Here is a 7,658-nt window from a genome sequence, read left to right on the forward strand (position 1 = left end):
GTTTTATTCCCCTTAGGATGTATTCAGTTACATCCTTTATATTGACCAAAACAGTGCTTTATTTCTGATCAGAGATTTAGAATGGACCTACACTGATAGTGGCCACCTTTTGAGTGTCTAGTAGGTACCAGTGACTTTGGTGTCTCACTGGATCGTAGTGGCACTGTATAGTAGGTAGTATATCTTGTCCCCATTTTATAGCTGATGAAACTGAGAGGCTGAGAGTCAGGTACTTTAATACCTGACTGTCTAACAGCCGTTTCCCATTCATTGCACCCCGACAAGTGAAAGCAGACTCAGAAGTTGAGACCTTGCTCTATTTCCTTAATTTTCTGAAGACTTGATCTGAGATCAACAAAATTGTAGCAGCAACTAGAAATCCATAAGTGAGCCATGAAGGGTCTCCGAAGAGCTAAAATAAAAGTCTAGCCACGAAAGCCCAAATTCTTTACCGTAAGAGGGCACTTTGGGTTGTCACTCAAAGTCTGTTATTTGCCAGTTTTAAATGTTTAGATTATTTAAGTCATTTTTGTTAAAAATTCAAACAAGACAGTATTATGAATTAAAAGTGCTGCCTTCACGCCCCACTCCTCTTGTACCGTTTTCAGAAGTAACCACCAAAACTTTTACATGTGTCTTTCCAGAGCTTTTCTGTAGATTTTGACATTCAAAGATATATATGCACACACACAAAATCAGTATTCATGTATTGATATTTGGTTTTCTTCTTTTTACGTATATGGGAGAGTATTTTCTTCTTGTATTCTTAACAGTGTGCCTTAGAAATCTTTCCATGGTCAGTCATAGATCTGCCACATTCTTTTTAACTGCTCCATAGTATTCCTTAATTTATGCATTCCCTAATTTACAGATATGTAGGTTTTCCCCCTTTTTCTTGTTATTGCAAATATTGCACTGAACTTCTTTGCACGTATGTCCTTCACATAGAATACATGCAAAGATATGTTGCATTTTAATATTCATTTATTTATTTATTTATGGCTGTGTTGGGTCTTCGTTTCTGTGCGAGGGCTTTCTCCAGTTGTGGCAAGCGGGGACCACTCCTCATCGCGGTGCGCGGGCCTCTCACCATCGCGGCCTCTCTTGTTGCGGAGCACAGGCTCCAGACGCGCAGGCTCAGTAATTGTGGCTCATGGGCCCAGTTGCTCCGTGGCATGTGGGATCCTCCCAGACCAGGGCTCGAACCCGCGTCCCCTGCATTGGCAGGCAGATTCTCAACCACTGCGCCACCCAGGGAAGCCCCAATATGTTGCATTTTAAATCTTACCACCCACCCACTGTCAAACTGCCCTCTAAATGAGGTACACCAATTACACACCCCACAGTGGTCTATCGGGGTGCCCGTTACACACCCAGCAGTGGTCTATCGGGGCGCCCGTTCCAGTTACACACCCCGCAGTGGTCTATCGGGGCGCTCCTTCACTCCCATTCTCCCCCAAACTGAATATGGCAGTTGTGGTAGCCAGCCTCCAATGATCCTCATCTCCTGGCTTCCACGTCTCCATGTTGTCCCTTCCACACTAAATTAGAGCTGGTCTGTGCCCAGTAGAATATAAGTGACCATGTGTGTGGTATGTCATGAAAAGCCTTGCTCTCCTGGACCGCTTGTTCCGGAGGAGGCCCATGGCCGCGCCAGGAGGCCTCGAGCGGGTCTGGAGAGGAACCGACGGCAATCGAAGCCGCTCCTCCAGCCCCATCAAGCCTTCTATGACTGCAGCCTCGTGAGAAGGAGTCACGCACGTTGGACCTGCCCAGCCAAACCACTACTGAATTCCTAGTGCACAGGAACCAGGAGAGCTAGTGAGTGGTCTGTTGATACAGCATGAGATTACTGTCTGGGACTGAATGTTGGTGTACCCTCCCCACACCCCAATTCATATGCTGAAATCCTAACCCTCTCCCCACCCCCCCTGCAGTGTGATCTGTGTGAGGGTGTGAGGAGGTGGGGCCTTTGGGAGATAATTAGGTTATGAGGGTGGAGCCTTCATGAATGGGATTTGTGCCTTTGGGAGGAGAGAAGAGAGCTTGCTTCCTCTCTGCTCTCCAGCTGTGAGAACCCAGGAAGAGGCCATCCTTAAACCAGGAAGAGGGGAGGGCCTTCGCGGGGAGCCCAGCCTGATCTCGGGCTTAGAGCTTCCACAGCTGTGAGAAATAAATGTTTGTGGTTTAAGCCCCCTAGTCTATGTAATTTGTTACTGCAGCCCAAACTAGTACAGTTAATTAAAACAGCGTTGCTCTTTTTGCCGATCCGATGGATGAAAAATACCTAGTTTTAACTTCCATTTCCTTGATTACTATGAGATTAAAATTTATCATGTTCATTAGCCAGTTTTGTTTCTTATCTAAATGTTCTATATATACAGTCATCCCTCGGTATCCACAGGGATTTGGTTCCAGGACCCTCCACAGGTACCAAAATCCAAGGATGCTCAAGTCCCTTTTATAAAATGCCATGGTATTTGCACATAACCTGTGCACATCCTGTGTACTTTAAATCATCTCTAGACTGTTTATAATGCCTAATACAATGTAAAAATGCTATGTAAACAGTTGCTAGTGTGAGGCAAATTCCAGCTTTGTTTTTTGGGACTTCCTGGAATTTTTTTTTCTGAATATTTTTTTTTGAAGAAATGATTTTTGTTTTTTTAATTTACTGCTTTTATTGAATGAAGGAGTCTTTAAATTCTATAGTACTTTACAATTCTCAAAAGTCTCACACATGATTTCATATAATCCCATAATAACCCTTTTTTTACCCCCTACCCCTTTATTGCCCCTCCCCCTTCCCTCTCCCCACTGGTAACCAGTAGTTTGTTCTCTGTATCTCTGTGAGCCTGCTTCTTTTTTTTGTTTTATACACTAGTTTGCTGTATTCTTTTAGTTTCCACATATAAGTGATATCACACAGTATTTGTCTTTCTCTGTCTATTTCACTTAACATAATACCCTCCAAGTCCATCCATGTTGCTGCAAATGGCATTATTTCATTCTTTTTTATGGCTGAGTAATATTCCATTGCATATATGTGCCACATCTTCTTTATCCATTCATCTGTCGATGGACACTTCGGTTGCTTCCATGTCTTGGCTATTGTAAATAGAGCTGCAATGAACACTGGGGTGCATGTCTCTTTTCACGTTAGTGCTGTTGTTTTCTTTGGATACATACCCCGGAGTGGGATTGCTGGCTCATAGGGCACCTCTGTTTTTAGTTTTCTGGGGACCCTCCCTCCACACTTCTCCACAGTGGCTGCACCCGTTTACATTCCCACCGACAGTGTAGGAGGGTTTTTCTGAATATTTTTGGCTCACAGTTGATTTCAGTCCACAGCTGCGGAACCAGAGGGTACGAAGGGTGACTGTGTTTGCCTGTTGGGTGGGCTCTTTGTTTGATCATCACCTTTAATCCCTGACTCTTCCTGATCTCTTTCCTCCATATCGGTTTGTGCTTGTTTAATGCCTGGGACATTCTCTCTATCAAGATTCCTAATTATAACTTGCCCAGAGGTCTGTTCTGTTAAAGAATTATCTCCACTTTCTTCTGGATCATATCACATTGTTCATCTTGTTTTCTGTTCCATGTGGTTGGTTTTTCGTAAATGTTTGATGGACTGTATTTATGACTAAGGACTAAGCAGATAACTACCAGGTGGCAGGCCTAGGTTTCCTCACTCAGGGAGGCTGTTGATTGGCAGCTCTCTCCCTTGGTTGGGAGACTGACTGCACAGCAGACCGTGTAAGTGGTGGGCATGGCCAGTCCCCAGCGAGCCTCACCCCATCCCTCCCTGCTCAGTATTCATTTGTTTCAGGGATTTTCTTTTCCCTTTATGATCTCATGGTTTATTCTATTTTTTTCTTTTTGAAAATATAAGCAGGAAAAACATTTCCCCCCTTTCCATCACTTCAGACACTGTACTATGCTACAGATTCTGTTTTGCACCTCACCTTTTTCACTTGCTATATTGTGGCACTCACTGTGTATTTTTTTTTATATTGGAGTATAGTTGATTTACAACGTTGTGTTAGTTGCAGGTGTACAGCAAAGTGATTTAGTTAGACATAGACATACATCTATTTTTCAGATTCTTTTCCCATATAGGTTATCACAGAATATTGAGTTCCCTGTGCTACACGGTAGGTCCTTGTTGATTACCTGTTTTATATATTGTAGCGTGTGTATGTTAATCCCATCTATGTGAGTATTTTAAAAGCTTCCTTATCCTTTCTACAAGTGCATAATATTTCTTTCAGTGCACGATAGCTCACGTTTTGGGCTGTCCCCAGTCTTATTCAACCAACAATTTGAAATTATGTTATATTTACCATAAAATCTGGATTTCAGCTTACATCGGAAAGTTAGGTGCTGTGACAACACTGCATGCACAATGGCAGCAGCTGCGCTTTCTTTAAGGCAGGACCTGTATCCCCATGATAAGGGCCGTAGGGACCATAAGCCCGCATCCCTGCCCAGCTCTGATGCTGGAGCCTAGGGTCAGTCAGTCACCTTTTGCTGTAATACTTGCACCACTTTTTTTCTTAGAGAAATAATCCCCTGTTCCCGTCTACCAAGACTGTAAAATCAAAGATAGACTACATGGATTGCATATGGTTTTATTTATTCATTAATTCACTTTTACCTACAGTCAGTTTACTCATAGAAGTTATCTGCCAGTGTACGTGTTGAAGTTCGTGCGGACTCTAAAGGAATGTACTATTTTATTTGTGCATATTTTACTCAAGTTTAAGGTAATTGCTTAATAGTACAAGTTGCTTAAAGCAGAGTAATTTGATACGTTGAATAGCTTTAGGAGAGGCTGTTGTCTTTGAATTTTCAGGAACTTAGGATCCATCAGGAAGTCAGCTAAGATGGTAGGAGTCATTTCTGATGTCAGATACAAAATGTAGGCGACTTAATTTTTATATTTTTTAAAATAAATTTGTTTAATTTTGGCTGTGTTGGGTCTTCATTGCTGTGCGTGGGCTTTCTCTAGTTGCAGTGAGCGAGGCTACTCTTTGTTGCGGTGCATGGGCTTCTCATTGGGGCGGCTTCTCTTGTTGCGGAGCACGGGCTCCAGGCTCACAGGCTTCAGTAGTTGTGGCGCGCAGGCTCAGTAGCTGTGGCTCGCGGGCTCTAGAGCGCAGGCGCAGTAGTTGTGGCGCACGGGCTTAGTTGCTCCGCGGCATGTGGGATCTTCCCGGACCTGGGCTCGAACCCGTGTCCCCTGCATTGGCAGGTGGATTCTTAACCACTGCGCTACCAGGGAAGCCAAATTTTTATATCTTTATTTCTATAATCCCCGACTTCAGTCAGTGTTCTGTGAGACAAAGCTCAGTTCTCACGACTGTCTTTGACAAGGACCCTTGTACTGAATAATTTTCAGAATGCTTTATAAGTATCATCACTGCATTTGGAGGAACTAGCACCGCAGAGTGGCTGGCCCCACTGTAGCACCCTCACCGTTTAAAAGGATCATCGTGAGCATCCAGAGATTTTTTTCCAGGTATCCCACACTGTTACTTGTTAATACGTCAGTTTAAAAATATTTTTAAATACAGGGAAGTAGAAAGAATGATATAACAAAACCCAGTGTCCTCTCCACTCGAAAGTGAAATACATTAGCATTTGGTTTTTCTTGTTTTTTTTTTTTTAACATCTTTATTGGAGTATAATTGCTTCACAATGGTGTGCTAGTTTCTGCTGTATAACAAAGTGAATCAGCTATACATATACATATATCCCCATATCTCCTCCCTCTTGCGTCTCCCTCCCACCCTCCCTATCCCACCCCTCTAGGTGGTCACAAAGCACCGAGCTGATCTCCCTGTGCTATTAGCATTTGGTTTTATTTGCTTCATCTTCTAATGAACATCTGAACAGCACTTAATCAGTTGAAGGCCTTGTGGGTCCCCTCTACTCCCTCTCTCCCTTCCCCACAGGCAACTGGAATCAGGAATTTAGAGTTTATTTATTGCATGATTTTTAAACTTTTACTATATGCATATATTTAATAATATATAATATTAATTGTAGAGTTTTAAATCTACATAAATAGTATTATAAATAGTACATAATGTTCACTAATTCGCTTTTTCAGTCATTTTCCATATCCATGTTGAAACATATAGATCTTAACTATCTTAACTGCTGAATCCATTCCATCATTTAATGGTATCACAATTTATTTCTCCCTGACCAACCTGATGGGTGTTTGTCTTGTTCTCGGTGTTTATTACAAGCAGTACTTATAACCAGTGCTACCTGTTTCTCCTTGTGGGTAAGTGCAGTTTCTCTAGGATATATTCCTAGATATAGAGTTGCTGACTCACAGTCTATGTATATTTTCACATTTATTGCCAGTTTTTCTCCAAGATGTTTATGCCAACTTACAGTACTATTGGCAGTTTATCCCAGTTCCTGCTTGTCTACATCCTGGCCTACACACAGCATTGTTAAACTTTATAACAATATTCTTTTTTCTGAAGTATAGTTGATATACAATGTTGTGATAGTTTCGGGTGTACAGCAAAGTGATTCAGATATGTGTGTGTGTATACATTTATATATTCTTTTTCAGATTCTTTTCCATTATAGGTTATTATAAGATATTGAATATAGTTCCTTGTGCTATACAGTAGGTTGTTGTTGTTTATTTTATATTATATATAGTCGTGTGTATCTGTTAATCCCAAACTCCTAATTTATCCCTCCCACCTTTTCCCCTTTAGTAACCATGAGTTTGTTTTCTCTGTCTGAGAGTCTGTTTCTATTTTATAAATAAGTGCATTTGTATCATTTTTTTAGATTCCACATGTAAGTAATATCATATCGTGTTTGTCTTTCTCTATCTGACTTAACTTCACTAGTATGATAATCTCTATGTCCATCCATGTTGCTGCAAATGGCATTATTTCATTCTTTTTTATGGCTGAGTAATATTCCATTGTGTATATGTACCACATCTTCTTTATCCATTTCATCTGTTGATGGAAATTTAGGTTGCTTCCGTGTCTTGGCTATTGTAAATAGTGCTGCAATGAACACTGGGGTGCATGTATCTTTTTGAATTAGAGTTTTTGTCTTTTTCAGATATATGCCCAGGAGTGGGATTGCTGGATAATATGGTAGCTCCATTTTTAGTTTTTTAAGGAACCTCCATATTGTTCTCCATAGTGACTTACATTCCCATCAGCTAAACTTTATAACTTTTGCCATTATGATCTGTGTGAAATAGTATTTTGTTGCTTTACTTTGTATTTTTCTGATTAGTGGTGAGTTGGAGTATCCTTTTACATTTACTGATCATTTGAGTTCCCTGCTCTGCGATTGCCTGTTTGGATATTTTGCCTCCTTTTCTATTGGATTCTTTTGTCCTTTTCATACTGATTTTTAGTTCTTTATATACTGGGACAGTAATCTTTTGCCTGTTTTATATTTTACTCCATATGTGTTCCATCTTTTAAGTATGTCAATGATCCTTTGCCAGACGGAAACAACACAACAAAGAGCCATCTTCTCTAAGATCTGTTTAGGAAGATAACAACCTTTGACTTATACCATTTTATAAGCCCTAAATCCAGTCTTACTAGGAAAAGAGCTTTGTGGGAAGAACAGGGACAAAGCTGTATCTGGTGGCAATT

Source organism: Balaenoptera physalus (genome assembly GCF_965194825.1).
Source record: "Balaenoptera physalus genome assembly, chromosome: 4".
Classification (NCBI taxonomy): domain Eukaryota; kingdom Metazoa; phylum Chordata; class Mammalia; order Artiodactyla; family Balaenopteridae; genus Balaenoptera; species Balaenoptera physalus.